The sequence below is a fragment of the Dunckerocampus dactyliophorus genome, chromosome 3 (assembly GCF_027744805.1).
Source record: "Dunckerocampus dactyliophorus isolate RoL2022-P2 chromosome 3, RoL_Ddac_1.1, whole genome shotgun sequence".
Classification (NCBI taxonomy): domain Eukaryota; kingdom Metazoa; phylum Chordata; class Actinopteri; order Syngnathiformes; family Syngnathidae; genus Dunckerocampus; species Dunckerocampus dactyliophorus.
Window position 1 is genome coordinate 15,007,393 of NC_072821.1, and position 24,050 is coordinate 15,031,442.

A 24,050-nucleotide genomic window follows, 5' to 3' on the forward strand; every position below is an offset into this window, starting at 1 on the left:
TGTTAAAACCAGTCCAATTCATGACAGCAAATACTTAATTACCATTTACAAACCACCACAGATCTGTTTTATTGATGATATTACAGAATTACTTTCAGTTGTGTGTACAGACTTTGAATGTTTGGTCAATACAGGGGACAAATAATATCCATCTGAACACAGATGCAGGCAAAGTCAGTATTAGTTCTAAACACAGTTGACCATGTGATCTTATTACAGAGGTTAGAAAACTGGATGGGAATCTCTGGTACTGCTCTAAACTGATTCAAGTCCTATTTGGAGGACAGGAACTATTTTGTTGGAATTGGTAAATCACACCAGATGGCTATGACCTATGGTGTTCCCAATGGGTCAATCCTGGGACCCCTATTGTTCAATCTGTACATGCTTCCTTTAGGCCACAACTATGCAGGCAACACTCAGATCTACGTGTCACTGATGGCAGATGAACATGGTCCTGCAGATTTAATTTGTCACTACATTAAACAGATCAGTGTGTGTGCAAGACAACATTCTCCAGCTAAACTCAGACAAAAGTGAAATCATTGTCTGTGGCCCACAGAAACAAAGATAATGGGTGATGTTTCACCTTGAGACTCCTTCTCTAAAACCTAATCATCATGTTAGAAATCTAGGGGTAATAATGTATTCAGAGCTGAACTTTAAACAGCCACATTAAATCAATATCATCAGCAGCTTTTTACCACCTAAAAACATTGCCAAAATCAAGGGAATAGTGTCTAAAACAGATTTAGAGAGTCTAGTCCATGCCTTTGTCTCCAGCAGGCTAGACTAGACTACTGTAATGGCCTTCTCAACTTGTTCCCTAAACGAGCTGCAAAAAGGCTGCAGTACATCCAGAATGGTGCTGCTCGAGTCCTGACTAGAACCAGGAAATATGACCATATTAGTCCAGTCCTGAGGTCTCTGCACTGACTTCCTGTTGCTCATAGAATAGACTTTAAAACAGCTCTGCTTGTGTACAATTCTTTTCATGGTCTTGCGCCAAAGTACATCTCTGACATGCTAGAGTCATGTGAACCATCTCGTGCTCTGAGAAGCTCAGGGAGTGGTCTCCTGAGTCAGGACGAAACATGGCGAGGCGTTTCAGTTTAACGCTGACAAAATCTGGAACAGTCAGAAGATGTGGGACAATCCTCAACAATCTTCAACTTCATATTAAGGCTGAAAACGCTTGACACATGACAACTGAAAGTATTTTATCTGCACTTTCCAGTTGTAATTAATTTTTGATTTTATGTTTTATGGAATGATTTTTAACTTTGCTGCAGTGGTCCATTTTTGTGCTGCCCTCCATCTCTTCTCTGATAAAATGTATCTCTGTACCATGGCCAGTGCTGTTAGGCAAATCCAGGAGGCCGCTGCGCTCCTCCATTATTGTTGTTTGTTGGCACCTCTCATTGTGGTTTCGCTGTACTTTGATTTAATCTCCTTGATGTTGCACAAGCTCATGCATATTAACAGTTAAACCTTCACTTTGACAGCCTATGCAAGTATTTTCATGCCAGCTGCACCACATGTTACAGTCAGCTAAAGGAAGCCCTGGTTGGAACCTTGGAAGAACTCACGATGGCTATCATTCTGGGAGTTGCGTGTGTTTTGAGTACACATTCTGACCTCTGGCATTTCATGAGCTGAAGCCTCCAAACCTCATGCAAAGTGGGAATTGTTGTTTATCAGTGCAGTGGAGAGAATGGTTGAACTGTAATGGCTCTCCAGTGGGTTCAATATGCAAACTTCTGTACGCCGCAGCACTTTAAGGCCTCTCTTCTGAGCTCTGTGTTATTTTGCTTGGCTGCATCATTTGGGAGCAGCCAGCCCTTGTGGAAGTTGTCAGTACTTTGTCAAGGTGAGTCTGTGGTTAAATGAAGCGGCAAGAGTTTCCAAGTTCATCTGTGTTGTTTTGTTTCTGTCTGGAGTATGAACTTTTCGACAAACAACGGGCAACTGTATTTTTTTAATAACTTGCATTTACAAGACATTTGCTATGATGCAGACATGCTATAAGTATCAATGCTTCGTTCCATAACGCCAACGCCAGCAGTGCTGACGTGAATGATTGTAACCACACCAAAAAACAAAGTAGATTTTGGTGATAAATTAGTAGCTACAATGGTTGGGTATTTTTTTTTTTACATATTATCTGATACCAATTTCAAATGGTGACTTGGCTTAAACAGTGCCCAAACCGGCACTTAAAAAAGGAAAACATACACATTTTGTCCAAAAACATCATTTAATTTGACAGAATGTTGTGGAATGCAAGTAAAACAGAATAATCATTTAGATACTTCAATAATATAAATTAAATAATAAATAAGAAAATAAATTCACAAATCCAAAATAAAAAAAATGCCACAATCATCACAGAACACAGAGAATGTGCAAAAAAACGACCCGCTTGTCCTAATGTTCAGAATTCCGCTGTGACAGTGATTGGTGGACAGAAGAAGTATAGTGATGCTATTGTGGACAGCAGCGGAGAAATGTGTGTGCGATGTTGGAACGTAGCACTGCGTTGGCGTGTTAAGGTCGCCGATAAAGTTTTAACAGAGCATCAGACTCTGTGTGCATCTGTTAGGATGTTGCATTACTCACAGGACGTTAACTGCACAATATCACCTTCAAACACCTGTTGCAGGTGGTTGAGTCTGTATCAATTTAGCACTGAAATGCGGCATCGATAGCTACTTTTTTCCAATCCAGTTACTACCGTTTACGTCAGCATCGGTGCCATTACAATGCCGAATTATCTTATAGTAACTATTAGTTACTATTCATTTAGTTGCACTGACATGAGATAAAAACTTAAGTACAGTACTACCTGTTTTTATTTTTGAAAAGTACATATAATGCCATTTTGCTTTGTTTCTTTATAATGCCATTGTTTTTGGTTTATTTTTCAGTTGCTGCCATGAATTGGACTGGTGAGCATCACGCTTTCATTGTGGAAACGTTTATCAAAACAAACGAATCTGTAACTGCAACACAACGAGCGTTCCGTTTGCACATCAATCTTGGTAGACATGATCCCGTACCAGCTCGAAACACGATCTTGTTATGGGTTACCAACTTCAGAGCTACTGGATCTGCATTGAGTGTGTGGACAATAATGGATCCCATTTGACTGATTTCATTTTTAAAACATAATAAAACAGAATGGCATTATATGTACTTTTCGAAAATAAAAACACTTTCTTGTTTCTTTACTTTATTTGCCTTTTATTTAAGCTGCAAATGTGTCAGATCATTTTGCCTGACCTTGTATATTATTTAAGTATTTAAATAACTATTCTGTTCAACTTGCATCTCACAAGATTTCATTAAAAAATTGGACAATGTTTGTATATTCTCCTATTTTCAAGTACCAATTCGCCCTGCAGTTGGCTGGCGACCAGTCCAGAGTGCGTCAGTCAGCTGGGATAGACTCCAGCGGACCCATCACCCTAATCAGAACAAGCGGTATAGAAAATGGATGGATAGTTGGAAGTACCGGTTCGGGCACTGTTTCAAAAATACCGATTTCAGATAACACCTACAGGAAGTGATACCCAACCCTAACTGTACGGTAAGTGGCTTTACAGTTAAAGATCTACTTGAAAATAATACTAGGCTAGATTGGAATAGGCTGCATTAAACAGGAATGGCATTCTATCAGAGCTCTATAATTTCAGGTTGAAAGCAGGCTAACCATCAAACACAGCAGGATGACCTTAAAATGAGTGATATACACTATAGACTGTATCGCTTGAGCTGACATTTCAGCAACATGGTGTACGGTATTTCTCACAACTTAAAAAGGAGGCAAGGAGCATGACAAGCCCATTTTATGTCAAAAGATCCTCCACGTTTTTGTGCAACCTTTAAAGCATATCTTTCTTGAAAGCTTTAGAAATGCAAACTTAAACTTCCTTTGTATTTGCACAATTTTGGAACGACGAAAACAGACTTTTAAAACTAACAGCGGAAAAGGGGTTTATTGTCGCTCCAGATGGTGCTGTTTTTCTTTCTTTCTAACACATTATGTGGTATTAAATACAGATTGCCGTCATTCAGTTACCGAAAATTAGAATCTACACTGTAAATAAATGTGTCCTCTAGTCCTCCTCTAGTAGTCCAGATTTTTGGAGTAATATCCTAATCCGGTAATATCTGATGTCCTATTCCTGCTGGCTCTCTGTCCCGTCATACTGTGATGCATAACGTGCCATCAACGTGTAATTCCACGTTTGAAGGTAGTCCTAAAAATGTACAGTGCAGCTGGGAACCATGGGAAGGCCATTCATTTTGCACGGGTTTGGTCATAAACCTAAATCTGACAAATTAACATTTTGAATGATGGTGGTGCTCAAGGAAAATTGAATAGATACCAAAGTTATAGCACTATACCCCGATGAGGACATGAGTGCCAGGAGCAAATCTCATAGTTGTCTGTCAAGGCTTTTCACCAACTACCACAAAAGTTAAACATACTCAGACATTAAAAGCATTAAGATGTATCCTCATGATACTAACAGTCTGACCAACAACCTTGAGGGTTTACGGTGGAGCCAAATGCTCAATTATTAAATCCTTCCAAAACTAAACCAACACTGTGTTAAAATATACTGGCACAACTCAGGGGGCCGAAGTCTTTGGCTTCTGAGTTCTACATGCCAAAGTTATTTTTTTACTAGGATCATAGGAGGCTGCTCTTTTTTAGGCATACAGACAGGAAAATAATGATGGAAAGGCCTACACCTATCACTATGATAGGTGTAGGCCTTTCAGACATCCTTTTCTCAAGACATTTGGTTAGAGCTTATCCTCCACTAACTCTAATACTGTAAATGCTCCATTTAACACCTCCGTTCAATCTGGAGTGTGTGATCTACAAAAGCAATTAACCTCGGCCAAAGAACATTCACATGAAGCACTGTGGCTGTAGGCAACCTCCTAATGTAACTCATGCTACACTACCTCTTGTTCACAATGAGTTAATCAGCGGTATTAATGCCGACTGAGCAGTTTACGCCTTACCAGTGTTACAACATTGGTTCTATTGCTGCTGTGTTGTTAAATTTACTCGTTAATAAATCACCATGTGGCTCCAAATCATTACTGAAGTTCCGTATTATGAGTTTTAGCATATGTGAAAGAGAATCTCTCCACTTACCACGGGGTTCCAATTCATGCCTTGTCCTTTTTTTCCCAGACTAAACTGTACTGCTTGGTGGAAATGGGGTTAAACTGTAGCCTTGTTCCTAATTTTTGGACCTCCCTCCCTCAACCCCTCCCAGAGCAGAATTCAAGGAGAGACCTTTTGTGTTGGCCATTCAGCGTCTCACTCAGTGCCTGTGGCAATGGAGGAGGTGTTTTCATAAAACACGGCCAAACAAATGGGGTTTAACACACCAGAGGCTCTGATGGCCTATTAATTCTACTTTGGCTAACATCCAGAATGAGACCAGCCTCCCTCTTAATTCATGGCTAATTTCTATCAGAGGTATCGGGAGACTTTTTTTCTTTAGCGCAGGATGCATCCACATAACTTTAATGGATTCATTCAAGGGCTCTGGCACGCAGACATTGATTAGATTGCCTTAGAGGCCCCGGTGCTGGTCGCTTGACATAGGTAGCAAATGAAATGTGACCTCTGGTAAAAAGGCCTGAACCAGCCAGCCCCAGTCTAATCCATTAGCTCAGAACCTTCCCCAATCCCATTTAATTAATGAAGTGATTTGAAAGAGAGGTGAGTGTTTATCAATCTCTGGAACTGGAAAATGGTGGCCATGGAAACTAACAGAACTAACACCGGTGTCCAGGGAGGCAACAACCTCAGTCAGAAGTAAAAAGCATGAAATGGTACTACCTCAGTTGCTGAGAAATTGCTCACAATGATGCGGAATATTATTGCAGTTCTCAGGCAACCAAAGACAATGGTAATGGTAATAGTTTCATTTATTTCCAACATGCTGAACAAGGTTACACTGAAGGACATCACAGGTTTAAACTTCCACGGTTCAACATGCCTGAAAAGGAGTTGGAAGAAGCAGAGTTTAATCCTAACCCTTCTCCGTGTCGCAAACAAATAAATTAAAAATGTGAGTACTTAAGAATAAGAAAAACTGCCTTCCTTTGATAAACTCACTAATATGCAGTACAAACTGAACAATCCTGATTGTCCTAATTTTGTGACGTGTTTTATTGGAAAATAATGTTGCGTAAGGGGACACTGTTCAACAGCAATCACAAAAAAAAAAGTAATCCTTTTAAAATGTTACCAGTAACAACAACAAAAACAGAAGTTCTTGTTTACTACTATTTTTATGAATGATTCTTTAACGTATTCGCTATCTGTGAATGTCTTCCCGCTCCTTCCGATTTCATGTGCAGCCCAGTGTTGTCGACTTAGCCATTTTCTCACTAAATTTGGCCACTTTACAAACCCTCTTGGTGACTTATTTTCCTAAATGCAACTAGCGACAAATGTAGGGACTGATAGTTGGAGACTTAGCGAAAGCCCTGTTTTTTTTGTAGACTAAATGAAAGCACATATTGTTCTGCGGTTGCTGCCGAGAGGTCCGCCCCACCTCACAGCAGTCACAAGCGGTCGATGCACAGTCAGCTCCCATAGCACACAATCTGCATCTCCCGAAGTCACCACCTCGGCAATTACTGTGTTATGGACTCCAAACAAAGTATTTGCTCCCCTGATTTCTTTTTTTTGCATGTTTGTCACACTTAAATGTTTCAGATCATCAAACTAATTTAAACATTAGTCCATAATAACACAACTGAACACAAAATGCAGTTTTTAAATGAAACTTTTTATTATTAAGGGAGAAAAAAAAATCCAAACCTACATGGCCCTGTGTGAAAAAGTGGTTGGGCCACCCTTAGCAGCAAGAACTGCAATCAAGCATATGCGATAACTTGCAATGAGTCTCATGCGGTGCTGCGGAGGAATTATGTCCCTCTCATTTTTGCAGATTTCAGCCACACTGGAGGGTTTTCGAGCATGAACTGCCTTTTTAAGGTCATGCCACAGCATCTCAATAGGGTTCAGGTCAGGAATTTGACAAGGACACTCCAAAGTCTTCATTTTGTTTTTCTTCAGCCATTCAGAGGTGGACCTGTTGGTGTGTTTTGGATCATTGTCCTGCTGCAGAACCCAAGTTGGTTTCAGCTTGAGGTCACGAACAGATGGCTGGACATTCTCCTTCAGGATTTTTTGGTAGACAGCAGAATTCATGGTTCCATTTATCAAAGTTTCATTTAAAAACTGCATTTTTGTTCAGTTGTGTTGTCATTGACTAATATTTACATTTGTTTGATGATCTGAAACATTTAAGTGTGACAAACATGCAAAACAAAACAAAACAAGGAAAGGGGCAAAAACTTTTCCACACCACCGCAGCTATAGCGCGCTTCTCGTTATAAATTACATACAGTAGTTTTATTTTACTGCGCAGCAACTTGTTTTAAGACTCAACTCAAAACTCCCTCACCTTTTTTCTCCCTCGTGAGATTGACTGCATACACTAGCCTACCTCCCCTTCCCTTTCTCATCCAATCAACAGTCACAATGCAATCTAGATGCATTCACGGACGTCAGGTCAATCTGATATTTCACATTCTTTTTGAAAATGCACATTTCCGCTACTTCGGTGTTAAAGAAATCCCATGCTCAGTGAAGGGAGCCTCAACAAGGAGGCTGAAGACCTCTGGAGCTGCGGGTTGCCGACCCCTGACCTATACTGTAGCATCCTGATAGTCACACATAGTCTGACACTCTTTTTAAGGTTTATTCCCAACCTTAAACGCCAATGCACTCACAAATACCAGAACTCAGAATATCAATATTTTAGAACACCAAATGTGGAAGTCACCATTGGTTTACTACTACAATGAAAGCTAGCTAGTCAAAGAGAAAAGAAAGTAGTGGTTGCTCCACACCAACCAGGATCTCCTCAACGCCCTGGCTGCGTTTACAATATCTGTCCATAAAGGTTCTGATAAAGATAAAGATTCTGTGACAAAGGGCAACCCTGAGTCCAACGCTCACTTGAAAGAAGTCCGACATATTACTAGCAAGCTCTGGCACCAGTCATACAGGGAGAGAACCGCCTGAATTAGACGGTTTGGTACCCCATACTCCTGGAGTACTCCTCACGACATTCCTTGAGGAACACGGGCGAATGCCTTCTCTAAGTCCACACAACACATGTAGACTGGTTGGGCAAACACTCACGCACCCTCAAGAATCCTGCCGAGAGTTCCATGAACAAGACAAAAAGCACACTACTATCAAATATCAACTATCCGTCTGACCCCCCTTTCTTAGAGCCCCTGAACAAATTTAACCAGGAAGGCTGCCGAGTGTGAAATAGTTCCACAATGTTGTGTTCTACAATAGTAGAGTTGGGGCACTCCCCCTCGTCCCCCTTTTTAAAGAGGGGGACCACTACCCTGGTCTCCCAATCCAGAAGCACCGCCCCCAATGTCCACGCAATGCTTCGAGTCCTGTCAACCATGACAGCCCCACAGCATCCACGACCTTAAGTAACTCCAGGCGGATCTCATCCATCCCTGGGGCCTTGCCACCGAGGAGCTTTTTGACCACTTCGGCAACCTCAGCCCCAGAGTTAGGAGAGTCCACCGTGGAGTCCCCAGGCACTGCTTCCTCATTGAAAGACATGTCAATAGGATGGAGGAAATCTTCAATGTATTCCTTCCACCGGTCCACAACACCTGAAGTCCCTGTCAGCAGTACACCTTGCCCACCATACTTGGTACTGTTTCCCTCTCCTGAGACGGCGGATGGCATCCCTCACCGCTGATGTCCACCAGCGGTTTCTGGGATTACCGCCACGACAGGCAGCGACCACCTTACGACCACTGCTCCGATCGTCTGCCTCAACAATGGAGGCACGGAACGTTGCCCACTCGTACTCAATGTCCGCTGCCTCCCTTGGAACGTGGTCTAAGCTCTGCCAGAGGTGGGAGTTGAAATTCCGACTGTGAGATGTGATTTGCTTTAAATTGGTGATTTTAAAATTTTGGCCACCTTACACTATTTAACTATATTAGAGGGGAAAATATGAGTCTAAAGTTCCTCACCATAGCCATTACAATAATAATAAATTTGATTGTTCATTTCACATATATTTACAGTACTTATTTTGCTTGAATCCGGGTTGAAGTGCACCCCCAATGTCAAAAGAAAGACAAGTACGACATCCCTGTTGGCGCATATGTTGCATTACTTATTTTGTATAATTGGATTCATTTATTTATCTTCAATTAATAATGTATGATGCAACACTCAGTGGTATGCAAATGAACAATTTAAATTTAATGAGTTTTTAATGACCAAACAAATAATTAGAGGAGCCCGGTGTGCATGTAATTTGAGCAGGAGTGAATCTGAGAGCTTTGTTCAGTGTTTGAACAAAGACGGGCTAATTTACTTACAGACTAGCTTTGGCTGCTGAAGAATGGCGAACAACATACAAAACGACTGGAAAGTCACTACCTCAAGGTCATTAAGAAGTCACACAAAGACAAGGATCAGCAGTGGACATGTTTTGCTGAAGAAATAACGTGAGCTGTTATATTCAGTACAATCAGAGCTAACAGCTAAATTGAGACACAGACTCTGAATACATTACACATGCTGACAAAGGAAAAATCTGTCCTGGTTATCCTAAATATTTGAACTATTCCTGCTGGGTGTGGGAGAGAAAGACGGAGAGCAAGATGCCACTGGAGCCAAATGGCATTTGGTAATGGCTTTTTTTCAGGAAACCCAAAAGACATTGTTAAGATTTACATTTTCAAATATATGCTGACCTTTTTTCCCTCCTCTCTTCTGTTCGCTTGTCATCAGCAATGTAATTGAATCAATATATTTCCTGATCAGCCCGCAGATTGAATAAGGTCACGGCAAGCCATGTGTGGACATTAAAAATCATTATTCTTCTCAAATTGAGCAGCGATGGCGTAGAACATTCAGGGTTCAAAATGAAATTATATTAGAGTCTATTACACTTTTACAATTATAGAGACGTTCCAATATTACAGCGGGAAATGAAGTCATAATAAAAAAGCCCAGGGGTGTATTATATAGAAATGACCCGACAATTTTTTTCACTTTTGCACTGTTACTGAATTGATGAAGAGAACTTGGTGACATTACATTCACTGATAAGTGACCTTATTCGTGAAAAATAGAGGAGCCTGTTTCACTTGTTTCATTTTCTCCATATTTGCTGTGAAACTGTTTTCCACCCCAAGTCAACGTGCACATTTATCCTCCCTTGCAGATATTTTGCAGGACAAATGGTATTAATGTGTTGCTGAAGCAGTTATCACTATAATTTCCTTGAAGCATACATTCATTTTAATTATGTAGAGTGGAACCTCGGTTAGCATCGGCCTCAGTTTTGTGTGCTTTTCCGTTAACGTCAAAAACGCATACAACAATTTTGCCTCTGTTTGCGTGCATTCTCTGGTAAATATACAATATGTCGTGTTGTTAACACACTGTGTGTGTGAGTCCAACTGTGTTCTTGTATTGTGTGTTTTCATCACAAAACATCCTTCCTTGTTAGCATCCTATTAGCTAGCTAACAAAATGGCAACCGGAACCGGAAGTCAGCAACGTTAAGTCGCCGGTCTATGATGTCATTAGCGGCTGACTCTTAAAAATGTTCACACTAAACACATTTTTATTGTTTTACAAGCTTAAAACAATTCTAAATGCATATAAATGATGAATTAAAGGGATAAAGGAACCTTTAAGGTTACTTTTACCTTCACTGAAGACGTAACAGTTCCCAAAGACACAATGTCGCAGTGAGATCAACCACCACCACCTTCCTGTTTTCCATGAGATATTTCTTTAATTTAATAGTGTTTCTCACCTTCTTTGTCAAAATGCTGGCACAACATTCTTTTGACTCTATTTTGGGTTATTTAGGTGAGAAATACTATTGAATTCAAGAAATAACTCATGGCAAAACAGAAAGATGGTGGTGGTTGCTGCCACGTCGAGTCTTTGGGAAGAGTCATGGCAAGAATCACGCCTTCAATGATGGTAAAAGTAACCTTAAATGGTCATTCATCTCTTTCTTTCATCATTTATGTGCATTTCAAATACTTTTCTGCATGCAAAACTATAACTGTAAAACTTTTAAAATGTGTTTTGAACATTTTTTGGTTTTCTGGAATGGATTAACTGGTTTTACATTATTTCATAAGGGAAAAATGTATCCGGTTAATGTCTGTTTTGGTCCTTCATCTATAAATTTGATCATATATTAAATTATATGATTATTATGGAATGCAACATAAGCATAGCAAAAACATCATTCATTCCGTCTAAATATCTCAAAACAGGTGTAAACAAAATGAGCAAGCTGAGAAATGTAACATTTTTTCAAGAGTAGCATTAAATCAACTTTATACAAATTGTAATAACCATTTTTCTTGTAGGGCCAACCACCTAATTTACTGTTTTATAGTTGCTTTTTCATTGTTCAGTGAGATAAAGCCAATCTCAGTTGGGCTCCAACAAGTGCATCAAAGTCTGGCTGAATATCGGAGGTGCATGACTTACTTTAGAGAAGCTGGTCTTGGCTGCTGCCTCACTATCAGAGGCATGCGGTGAGATTCATGGCTGGTGAGGCACTGACTTCTTTGTTTGTTTGTTTTTTTATGTTAATACAGGTTGCTCATAAAGAGGATAACATCACATAAGATAAGAGAAGATAGTAATTCACTTTAGGTAAAAAATATTTTCCAATACTTCTTCGTCCCCTGGATTTTTTTGTGTTCTTACCTTTTATCTGTATATAAAGTACATGCATCCTATCCTTTTTCAGGAAAAAGGTCTAATACTTTGTTATAGCCTGATCACCTCCTGGTGATCTTCGGTCTATAATCCTCCATCTTGGCAGTCAAATTCATTCATTCATTCAGCAGAGCGTAACAATATCTTGCATTTGACTTGCTCCAGCTGACTCCAGCTGCTCAAAACCCCCGCAAAACAAAACGCTGGCTTTTCATCTCTATGGAAGGATGGCAGTGACAAGCACCTTCCAGCTCACGCATGCCCCCACCCCGTATGACATTTCTCTGTGTTTTATTGTCCAATTAGCAAGAATAATGATGTTACACTTGCAAAACTTAAAGACATTACATGGACTGTAGAAAAGTCAAGGTGTATATTAAATGTTTATGCAACATTATGGCAATATAATTGGCGACATGCTGACAAACAAGCTGGCAGGCGCCATGATCCAACTCAGCGAGTGCACCAGACGGTAGGCCGGGTTTGTGTACTTATCTGAGAAGAGATCCTCGCGGCAGCCTCACCTTTGGTTTCTGCCCTGTATTTGATCAGAAATGAGTAAATTCAGTGATTTTGACTTAAGAACATTTGTACAGAAAATACAGTTCAATGGACAAATTTTACTATCCGTATTATATTTCTTATATTTTATGTTATCATTATTCATTTTTTTCTTTTTCATCATTGCCTCGCCTGACTGCACGTCACTGTTCCCTGTATGTATGGCACTTCTTTAAAAAAAAAAATCTTCTCGCAATGCTTCAAAGTCGGTGACTGTTCGGCATCTGTAAAGTTTTTTTAAAATTTCTCTGCATGTTTGGTCTGGTAAATGCGATTCAAATTGTAGATCTACTCTCCACAAACTAGACACGTGCCTTTACCCCCTATTTCAGTAAATAAATACTTAGCAGTTTGTCGTTTCTTAAATTAAAACTCTGCTTCTTCCTACTCCTGTTCAGACATGTTTCATAGTGCAAATGTAAGCACACGTAATGTACTGTACTTCAGTGTAACTTTGTTGAGCATATTTGCAATAAACAAAACAATTACCGTTAACAATTTTCCCTAACTATAATCATAAACCTTTATCATTTACCATCAGTGCATATTTTGGTGCATGAACTCATAAACCGGGTACAGGTAAAGGTGTGCGCACACACAGATTTACGTATGTAGGCTAGGGAAGTAAGTGGCATATATAGATACTAGGGATGAGCCGGATAATGGTTTTAGTGGCGTATCCGTTACGGATAATGCATTTTGCAGAGTACAAGCCTGAAACGAGTATAGCTCGTCATTATCCGTAATCATGATGAAGGAAAATCCTTATTGGGTAACTGCTTATGTACTGTATTCACGCTTCACGCTCTGTGATTGGCCAGTCACACACAGCGACCGCCCCTCCCTAGACAGACTCCCTACAGCTAGACAGTGGAGTCTGCGGTGCATTTGACATGACAGAGTTGAAAACGGCTCACGTCGCCTTGGTCATTGCTCATTGGTCACTCACCATCTTCAAACAGATCATTAAAAAATAATTTAATAAATAACAAACAGAGTACGCATATAGCTGAATAATAAACAATAAATATAGCAACCTCTGGTCAATCCATGTCAATTTCAGACTAAAAATAATGTTCATATGGAAGCCCCACCCATTTATGATTAAACCACGCCCATTTCCGCTTTAGGCCCCACCCACTCCGTGTACAGATACAGATACAGATAGTGGTGTACTCGCTCATCTCTAGTAGATACACAAAAAAATACACCTTCAAAATGAAAGCATTTTTTGTTTTTATCCTCACATGAAGTAATCTTACATGAATTTTATTTTACAGTTTTGATTAACCTTACGCGAGCACCAGTCAGCGACAGGCGGGGCAAAGTGATGACCTGTGCTTTGCCTGCACTGTCACATACATCTGCTTGTAGCGAGGAACAGCTTCATTTCTTTACTTGTCTCTTAAGGCACAGCGCCTTTGCTCAATTAGGCCCAATGGTCACCGTGTCTGCAGAGATTAAACAGTGTACTCGTCGAATGGCAGCGAACTGGGAAACCCGGTCGCCTGGAAACCTCGCTGCCCCCACAGTCATCCTCATCATCATTGTCATCACCATAGTTGTAGCTGGACGTAAATAGCCTTTCATCTCAGGTGGAACAAAGCTGTTGAGTGAGCACATCTGCAGCACTTGAAACTCCTACAGAGGGGGTGACCGGTAATGAAAGAACAATTTACACATCCACCTCTTCAGACTTTATGAATATAAAACCTCAGAGTGGAACGTCTATGAAACACTTAATGACAATCTAAATCAGTGGGCGGCTTCAATCTACAAGGATTAATGGGCTTGATGTAGTACACATGAAGGAATACATGTCGCCTTATTACCGTAAGAGCTTCTCAAGTTTTCCTTCAAGGAGAGCGGGAGGGTGGGGGGGGGTGACGCTCAGCTATGCCACAAATTAGGTGCCATGTTATCTATTCAATATGTACAAAAAAAAGAGGGTTTGAGATATGAGCCTTGTCACAGTTTTCAGGTAGAGGAAACGAACTCTTTGGTGAAGTTGTACTTTAATGATCACTACAGCTTCAGCTCTGCAGACAAGAAGTGGGGGGTGTGTGTTCATTTTTGTGTGGAAAAGTACACGTGTGATTATTTGAAACATCATTAGGAGGTCTGCATTTCACGTTTTTTTTTTTTTATAAATGTCATTATATTATTTTCTCAAACGCAATTCAAAGGCATCACAAGGGAAAAGCAATAACCCCAGTCGAAAGTAGAAAAAGTACAGAGTACAGTATAAAACTTCTGAATACTAAAGTAAAAAACATAATAAATATTGATTAAAATTCTTACATTGGCAACCCCGGTCTTAGTAAGAGTCACGTGTCATGCCACAGATTTCCAGATTCAATGAAAAAGTAAATTTAATGGACTGGTTTAGGTTTGACATTATTTTAAGATATGTGTGCATGTGGGAGGTGGCAATAACATAAGATGATCCTTTATTAGTCCCACAGTGAGGAAGTTCACAAGTTAAAGCAGCAGAGGAAAGAGCAAATTATGAACCCGGGGTTCAAACTAAAAGAAAAGATGAGACAAACCACACTTTCAAATCACATTTTGGATGGCAAAAAGTAGTGGAGAAGTAATGGAAAAGTTTGCACAGAAACTGGTCTCGTTGTTACTGTGCAACTTAAAACGGGTCATCTGAAATGATGATATAAGCGATGCCCTTTCAACAGTCATATACAGTCGTCCCTCGCCACTTTGTAGTTTGAATTCTGCGACTTCGCTCTGACGGTTTGTCAAAATAAAGTAATTAATAAATTAACTTTTTTTGTGGTTGACTATGGCCTGTTATTAGTCAAAAAATATCCCCAGTTAAACAAATTTGACGTATTCTTGGCCTAAATTAAGCATTTTCAAGCATAAAAATAGCTATATGAACACAAATACAAATAAAAAGCATTCAGAAGACATATTAAAAAACGTAATATGTAGTATTCTACACTGACCTTTCTGTGTCAGTAATGTTACATCGATGAGACAAAAGCCACCGCAGGAAGTGCGCTGTCCAGAAAAAAACAACAAGGAAGTCCCCCAATGCTATCGTGTAAGTCTCTGTTATGTCTGCTTTATGTCTAATACAGTATGTCTTATTTTTTGTTATTATGTTTACTATATTGGCCAATAGGAGTGTCAAGGTGATTATAGGGGTGTTATCTCATGTCTAGAGAGCTCTAACAATGTTGAAAACCATATTTAGAAAGAAGTTCGTAAACAGGTTTCCTATGCTCTAACTATGAAAATATTCCATTTATAAAGAAGGAATCCTACTTCGAGGAAATGAACCGTGATAAATGAGGGATTGTACTGTGGAAGCTAGTGGGGTGGAAGAAACCTGAAGTAAACTCAATCAAGGGAGAAACACCAAAAACACCTGGCTGTAAGGTATAAAAATTAACACGAATTAACAAAAATTCAATTGAAACAGAGTAAATTTACTAGACCCAAATCTCAAAATTTCCCTGCAGTTTAAGTTTTTTTCCTACCTCTATGGTGTGAAACTACTTAGATGAAAAGATTTAAAGTATCTATTTTTTAAACTATTTTTATTATTTATAAGCATTTACCTACCTATGAAATGTAAGTCCCTCGTCGTGATTTTCACAAGTATCACGATTTGTGCAATTAATAGCAGCACAAGACGGCATCTCGAACTCGTCTTAGTTCTGAGGCTTTCTTGTTTTGGGTGAAACAACATGGCGACTTCTATACTTCCGGTGGCTTCAAGCCTCCAATGCGCAGCAAGCGATCGGGGCCATTCCAGTTATAGAGTTCAGTGATGTTAACATTAGCTTACGCTGTTGTTGGGTCTTAGCGATGGACGCTGCAGTGTTGTATTCCACGGTCTCACTTTGCTGTCCTCAGCCTCTTCTTGAATAACACTGGTCTTATTTACGTGGCCAACAACAACATGCCTCTTAGTGGGAAACCCTCATTCTTCACCATTTCTGTATTAATTTGAAGAAAACTGACTGCTCCGAACTGACACGAGTAGAGCAGAACTGAGCTGAGTCAGTACTGTCCGGTGGAAAAGCGGCATAATCTATTATATATAACTGAGAAATGATGAAAATGCTTAATAGTAATACAGCATGCAGGGACTATATGCGCTATTCCCTGCATGCAGTCTGAAAAGGTGCTTCAACCAACATTCACTCCTGTGATCGCTGCCCTCTTCAAGCAAACTGGCTGTCTCGCTCTGTCACCCTCTGGTTGGTTGGAGGCCCAATGGTGATGGATGTTTTTTTTTTCCCTCCTTTTTTTGCGGAGTCCCTGTACTGCTGCAGCATGCCATGCAGAATGAAAAGCAGATTAAAGAGGCAGGAAACCGACACAGAGAGGATGTTTGGCTGTTGGCTATTGAGTTATCAGACCTTTTCACACCTAATGAAACAACTTTCAGCACTGCAGCTTATTAAACATCCCCCAGTCACTGGGCAGAGCTGCCAAGCCCTGAGAAAGCTACATTAGATTTTAATTAAAAACAAACAAATCCCCCAGAGCTTCAAACTGTGGAAGGATGAGGTCTACAGGTACGCGCTTTACAAAACCTTGGAATATATGTTCATGTTGAAAGCTGACTTTAGTTTTGACATACATACACGTAAAATAATGTTGATTAAATAACGAGAAAATGTTATCCAGTGATATCAAACTTTTCAACCGCACATTTGAAAAGTTATCATGCACCTCGATAGCAATTTCATCTTTTTAACTCCCATAATGACTTTGAAGTGCATAAGAACCTTGAAGAGAGCTGTGTTTGACCACATGGTCATTTGTTAGCAAGTATTTTGTACAACACAACAGCACCAAAACCAATGTTGTAGTAACGGTAACGTGCAAACAGCTCAGCTGGCATTAATACTGCTGATGAGTTTATTGTGGTTAGCATGTTGGCATGTTTTCTCCGGGTACTCCTGTTTCCTCCATGTTAGGTTAATTGGCGACTCTAAATTGTCCATAGGTATGAATGTGAGCGTCAATGATTGTTTGGCTATATATGCCCTGCGATTGGCTGGCGACCAGTCCAGGGTGTACCCCACCTCTCGCCCAAAGTCGGCTGGGATAGGCTCCAGCATACCCTTGGGACCCTAATTAGGATAAGCGGTATAGAAAATAGATGGATGAGTTTATTGTAAACAACAGAAGGTATGAATTTCACATCAGTAGTGCAACATTTTAAAGCGCAACCAGAGGGAGATAATCTGTCTGGATGGTAATCAGTCTTGATACTTCAAATAGAGTTATTGCCATCCTACAGACACAGCAGTTACAGTAATGCCAATGTTTTCTGAGAGACTAATCACTTGGTGACTGTAGAAGACTCTGCTTTTAATTGAATACAGACGGTAATCAGAGCGTTTAGAGTGTATAAATATGTGCGACCTTCTCTCTGCAGCAGGCAAAAAGAAGATGAAGTCAACCTCAACAACTGATGAAAAGTCAGCCCAACTGATGTGGAGTCCGTCTTCTTTGTGCTTTGACTCTCTGTGCCACCCCATTTCCCCCCAATGACTTTCTGTTGTCATCGCAATAGCACACATAGTAGGCTTGTTCATCTTGTTTGTGTTTGGCCCGTTTATCTTACATGTGAGAGGGTTCCATTTACAACTCTACGGCTCTTCCAAGGCCTCTCTCTTAGAGACACGCACGATAACTGGGAGAAATGTAAGTAAAGGAATGTCTCCAATGTGCTTTTCTCAGTGGAGGTGGCCACCCCAACTTTAGAAAAAAAAGAATGAAAAGGTAAAAGCAGCATTTATGGAGAACTGTAGCACAACCAGTTCCTTCTGTTGGACAGCCATGTATATTAATACTCAGCACTTTCTCTGTTATGAATATTCATCCTCATTCATATTTCAAGGCATCCATTCCTGTGGGGGCCGTGCTCGGTTTTGACCAATTTCCATCCCCATTACAGAAATGACAGCTCTCACTCCTGGGCCCTGACAGAGGTCCGCCCAACGCACAGGAGGTCCGGCGGGGAGGGATCCTCGGTCCGTTCCCAGCTGTCCACAAACACTCATTAACAGAGGAAAATATCCAACGGAATCTCTGTAAGAATTTTTAATCACACAAAGACCCTGCTAATTAGGCAGCTGATGGGGCATGGAGAGCACAAGGACGAATTCTTTAAACAAAGGACTGGAAACTTTAGGAGCCTTAATTACTCGGGCAAAGAGTTCATTCCAGAATGGCAGAGCACATCATTCCACTAATGAGACCAAGTGGCAGCACATATTAGTGAGAAATAATGTGGAAAGTTCAATTATATTGTGCTTTTGGAGCCTTTTTCCCTCTTTCCCTCCTTGCTACTTATGCACATGCATAAAATGAAGTCTGGGCCAGCGCCGGAAGGAGGCAGGGGCGAAGGACACACAAGCACTGGCACCCGCACTCCTTTCTGCACGTGTATCTTGGCAGGCTTGATCATCTTAATTGCCCATTAGAATGTTCTCCTGTTTGAAAATGAATATCATTATGGTGTCTGCCGGAGAAAGACTTGCTGCAATTTCACCATTCAATACGGCATGTCTTGAATTGCAAACACTCAATTGACGAGCAATTTGCAGAAAGCAAACTCTGAACATTTTCACGAATTAAAAGGCCACAGTTGCAGTCAATTACAGAGGAAGCTTTCATTTGTTTTCTTGCTGTATGTTTACTTTACGTATGTATGACTTTGTGAGTCATTTATCAGTCTTGTCATAAGCCTTTTTCTGTACACTGACTTGTAGCAAGGATAATACATCAACCACTTGGAGCGTTCTTTCCATTATTCCATTAGCACAGTTTTGAGTGGTTTGAATATTTATATATATACATAAATACACACACACGTATTATTGTTGTTATTATTATTATTATTAGAACTATTGCAGGGGTCACCAATGCAGTGCCCGCGAGCACCAGATAGCCCCCCACGAGCACAGTAGTCACGCCATGTTCTGCTATTATAGCATGTAGGGCCACGAACATTGTGCAGGTGCAATACATAAAGTCTTTTAATTCAGGAAAAAAAGAGAGAGACTCACAAGGAGCAGAAGTCCACACAAGTGTGTGTCACAAAATACAAAAAAGGCAGGAATGCCACACCTGGCTATGCAGGCAGGAAGCGTGCATTGCAAAGGCAGCAAATCCACATGACAGCAAACAATAATGAGGCAACTAGCAGAGAGTCCCAACTAAACTAAATAGTAGCTTGATTAACAATTACCGACAGGTGCTTCTGCCAGCACTTACCCGCAGAAGCTAAGTTGCTGCACATGATCCAGAAAACAGGAAACAGAAAACCAAATTAGGAGCACCAAACAGGAAGAAATGTAAAAAACAAATGAAAAACAAAACTGAAGTCCAACCTGTCATGTGCAACATGACAAGGCGCCTGGTTTTCATTCAGGTTTTCAGACTATTTCTTGATCTTTTCTTTTCCTGATTACCAGTTTTGACAACAGTAATGCAAAAGTTATATCATATCATACTGTACTGCTTAAAGGAAAGAGAGCGCAAGGCACCGGGATAAAAGCCTGGACTGTCAACTCGACGCCCGGTGTGTCTCTTAAAGGAAAACTGCACTTTAAAAAAAAAAAATTTGCCCATCATCCACAATACTTATGTGAGACATAAACACATGTCTTTCTCTTTTCTGTGAATTCTAAAGACATAAAAACAGATAAAAAGACGTCGCTAAGAATCCACGTAGGAAACACTTATTCTACCTATAAAGCCTTCTGAAAAAAACTCAAAAGCGCCAACAACACTCTATTTGCATATGACGTGGCGTGCATATGGGCCGCACGGTGGTCTAGTGGTTAGCATGTTGGCCACACAGTAACAGCCAGGAGATTGGGAAGACCTTGGTCCGTTGGGCATTTCTGTGTGGAGTTTGCATGTTCTCCCTGTGCGTGTGTGGGTTTTCTTCGGGTACTCCGGTTTCAAGATTCAAGATTCAAGATTCAAGAGAGTTTTATTGTCATGTGCATGGTAAAACAGCAGTTATACCATGCAATGAAAATCTTATTCTGTTCATTCTCCCAAGGAAAAGAAAGAAAAACACAAGAAAGAATAAGAACATAAGAAACATAAACACATATACATAAATACCAAGAAATTAAGCAACAACAGAAGAGACATTAATGCAAGTAAATAATACAAATAAATAAATAAATAAATAAAGTGCTATGAGTGTGTGTTGCGTGTGGCGTGTCTGAGTGCTTCATTGAGAAGCCTGATGGCCTGTGGGTAAAAGCTGTTTGCCAGCCTTGTGGTCCTGGACTTCAAACTCCTGTAGCGTCTGCCTGATGGTAGGAGTGTGAATAATGAGTGTTGTGGATGTGTGCTGTCCTTGATGAGGTTGTGTGTTCTGCGTAGGACTCTAGATGTATAAATGTCTTGCAGTGAGGGGAGGGCTGCCCCAACAATGTTCTGTGAGGTCTTGATCACCCGCTGGAGTGCATTCCTATCACGTGTTGTACAGTTACCGTACCAAACAGTGATGGAGGCGGTAAGGACACTTTCGATGGTGCATCTGTAGAAGCAACTCAGGATTGTGGTGGACATGCCAAATTTCCTCAGTCTTCTCAGGAAGTACAGTCTCCTTTGGGACTTCTTCAGAATTTGTTGGGTGTTGTGAGACCAGGTGAGGTCCTCGCTGATGTGTGTGCCAAGGAACTTGAAGGTTTTCACCCTCTCCACCTCAGTCTCACCAATAAACAGGGGTCTATGTGGCTCCTTTTCCCTTGTTCTTGGGTCGATGATCATCTCTTTAGTCTTATCTGTATTGAGAAGGAGATTGTTATCACGACACCAAGCTATGAGGTCCGCCACCTCTCTTCTGTATGATGTTTCAACACCACCAGTGATCAGTCCGATGACTGTAGTGTCATCCGCAAATTTAATGATGCTGGTGTTGTTCTGGGAGGCCACGCAATCGTAGGTGAAGAGCGTGTAGAGGAGTGGACTCAGCACACACCCCTGTGGGGTCCCAGTGCTCACAATTCTTGAGCTGGATGTGCGGTTGTGGACTCTGACTGACTGGGGCCTGCCTGTGAGAAAGTTAAACACCCAGTTACAGAGGGAGGGAGACAGGCCAAGTGTGAGGAGCTTATTTGTGAGTTTGTGGGGGCTGACTGTATTAAAAGCGGAGCTATAGTCTATAAATAGCATTCTGACGTATGTGTCCTGGCCCTGTAGGTGAGAAAGGGCTGTGTGGATGGCAGTGTTGACTGCATCAGCCGTGGACCGGTTCTGGCGATATGCAAACTGTAGAGGGTCCACAGTTGCCGCCGGGATGCTCTTTTTGATGTGGGTCATGACTATTCTTTCAAAGCACTTCATTACAATAGGAGTGAGTGCTATAGGGCGATAGTCATTCAAGCAGGTCACGTTGCTCTTCTTGGGTACGGGCACTATGGTGGTGGACTTAAAGCAGGTCGGTACAGATGCTTGTGCAAGCGACAGGTTAAATATGTCAGCAAGCACATCAGCTAGCTCTGATGAGCAAACCCGAAGTGCACGTCCTGAGATGTTGTCTGGGCCTGCTGCTTTTCGTGGGTTTGTTTTGTTTAGAACCCTGCGCACATCAGCTGATGTCACCATGAGAGGTGCGTCCTGTGTGCTCCCCAGGTTCAGCCACCCTCTCTGCTCATCAGAAGTTTGGGTGTCAAAGCGGGCATAGAACTCGTTCAGCTCATCTGGAAGTGTGGTTTGGCTGGACGTGGCTACGCTACTCTGCTGTCGGTAGTCTGTGATGTGCTGGAGCCCCGCCCACATGCGCTGAGGGTCTGAGGTGGAATAGTAGCCCTCCAGCTTCTGTCTGTACTGTCTTTTGGCCTCTCGTATGGACCTCCTCAGGTCATATCTGGCCTTTTTGTAGTCATCAGCGGTGCCCATGACAAATGCAGTCGAACGAGCACGTAGCTTAGCCCTTACATCACAGTTCATCCACTGTTTTTGGTTAGGGTATTTTCTGTAATACTTGGTGGTGGTAACAGTCTCTATACATGTGCTAATGTAGCCAGTAACAGCAGAAGCATATTCATCCAAATCAACAGTACAATCTTCCCTCCCCGCTGCAGTTTTAAACACATCCCAGTTTGTGCAGCCAAAGCAGTCCTGAAGTACTTGATCAGTTTCTTCATTCCATACTTTAACTGCTGTACTTACAGGGGGAGCTTTTTTGAGAAGTTGTCTGTACGTTGGATAAAGGAATATAGAGATGTGGTCAGCCTTTCCAAAGTGGGGTCTTGGAACAGCCTTCAAAGCACCTTTCATGTTGCAGTAGACTTGGTCCAGGATGTTATTTTCCCTTGTGGGAAAGCTCACATACTGGTAATATTTGGGGAGGACAGTCCTGAGGTTACAGTGGTTGAAATCGCCAGATATAATGAATACAGCGTCTGGGTGTTTGGTCTCGTGTTTATCGATGATGTCATGCAGGAGGCCTAGTGCATTAGCAGTGTTAGCTCGTGGTGGGATGTAAACAGCAGTTAAATACACAGCGCTAAACTCACGAGGTAAATAAAAAGGTCTGCATTTCACCATCAGCAGCTCAATGTCCTGCGAGCAGTGCTTTTCCATCGTCTGTACGTCTGTGCACCACCGTTTGTTTACGTAAACACAGACGCCGCCACCTCTGTGTTTACCAGACGCTAAAGTCCGATCTCCCCGGTAAGCAGCAAATGATTCCAACTTGATCGCCGAGTCCGGTATATCCTCCGTCAGCCAGGTTTCTGTGAAGGTGAGGACACAGCATTCCCTGATCTCACGTTGAGCTGTAATCCTTGCTCGTAGTTCGTCCATCTTGTTTTCAAGAGAGCGGACGTTGGCTAGCAGCAAGCTTGGTAGCGGTGGCCTAGTCGCTCTAGCTTTTAGCCTAGCATGCAGGCCGGCTCGCTTGCCTCGTTTACGCCTCGGATGCTTTGCTCGCCGGGTATTCAGCTCACCGGGGCCGCAGGCTGCTGCGTTCTCCCGGCGCAGAAGAAAGGCAAAGTCTGAGAGGCTAAATGAAAGTTCATGGTGAACCCTGCCGATGTTCAAAAGTGTCTCCCTGTTGTAATGTACTGCGCGAGTGTGTTGAATGTCCAAAATGAACAATAAAATAGCAAAAAATAGAAAAACACGGGAGAGTGTCACAGAGACGTCTGCCACGGAGGGCGCCATCTTTGATCTTATTCCTCCACATTCTTATTTCCTCCCACATTCCAAAAACATGCACGTTAGGTTAATAGGTGACTCTAAACTGCCCATAGGTATGAATGTGAGTGTGAATGGTTGTTTGTCTATATGTGCCCTGCGACCCGTCCAGCTGGCGAGCATACTAGTATACCCCCGCGACCCTAATTAGAATAAACGGCTAAAAAAGGCACAGCCACAATGCCTGGAATCCATTACACATACTGTACATGCACGAAGTACAAACAGCATGCTAAAACCATGTTGTGAATTCTATTGTAGCTGTGTGCATCTGTGTTTTTGTCTGTTCCTTTTTGTTTTCGGCTGAGATCAGGGCACAAATAAGGCAAGTACAGTGTGTGACATCAGCATAAATTTACCATTAGCATTCCAAGTCTTCTTTTTGATTTGTTTTGTTGTCAAAACTGAAATGCCCGCTGCT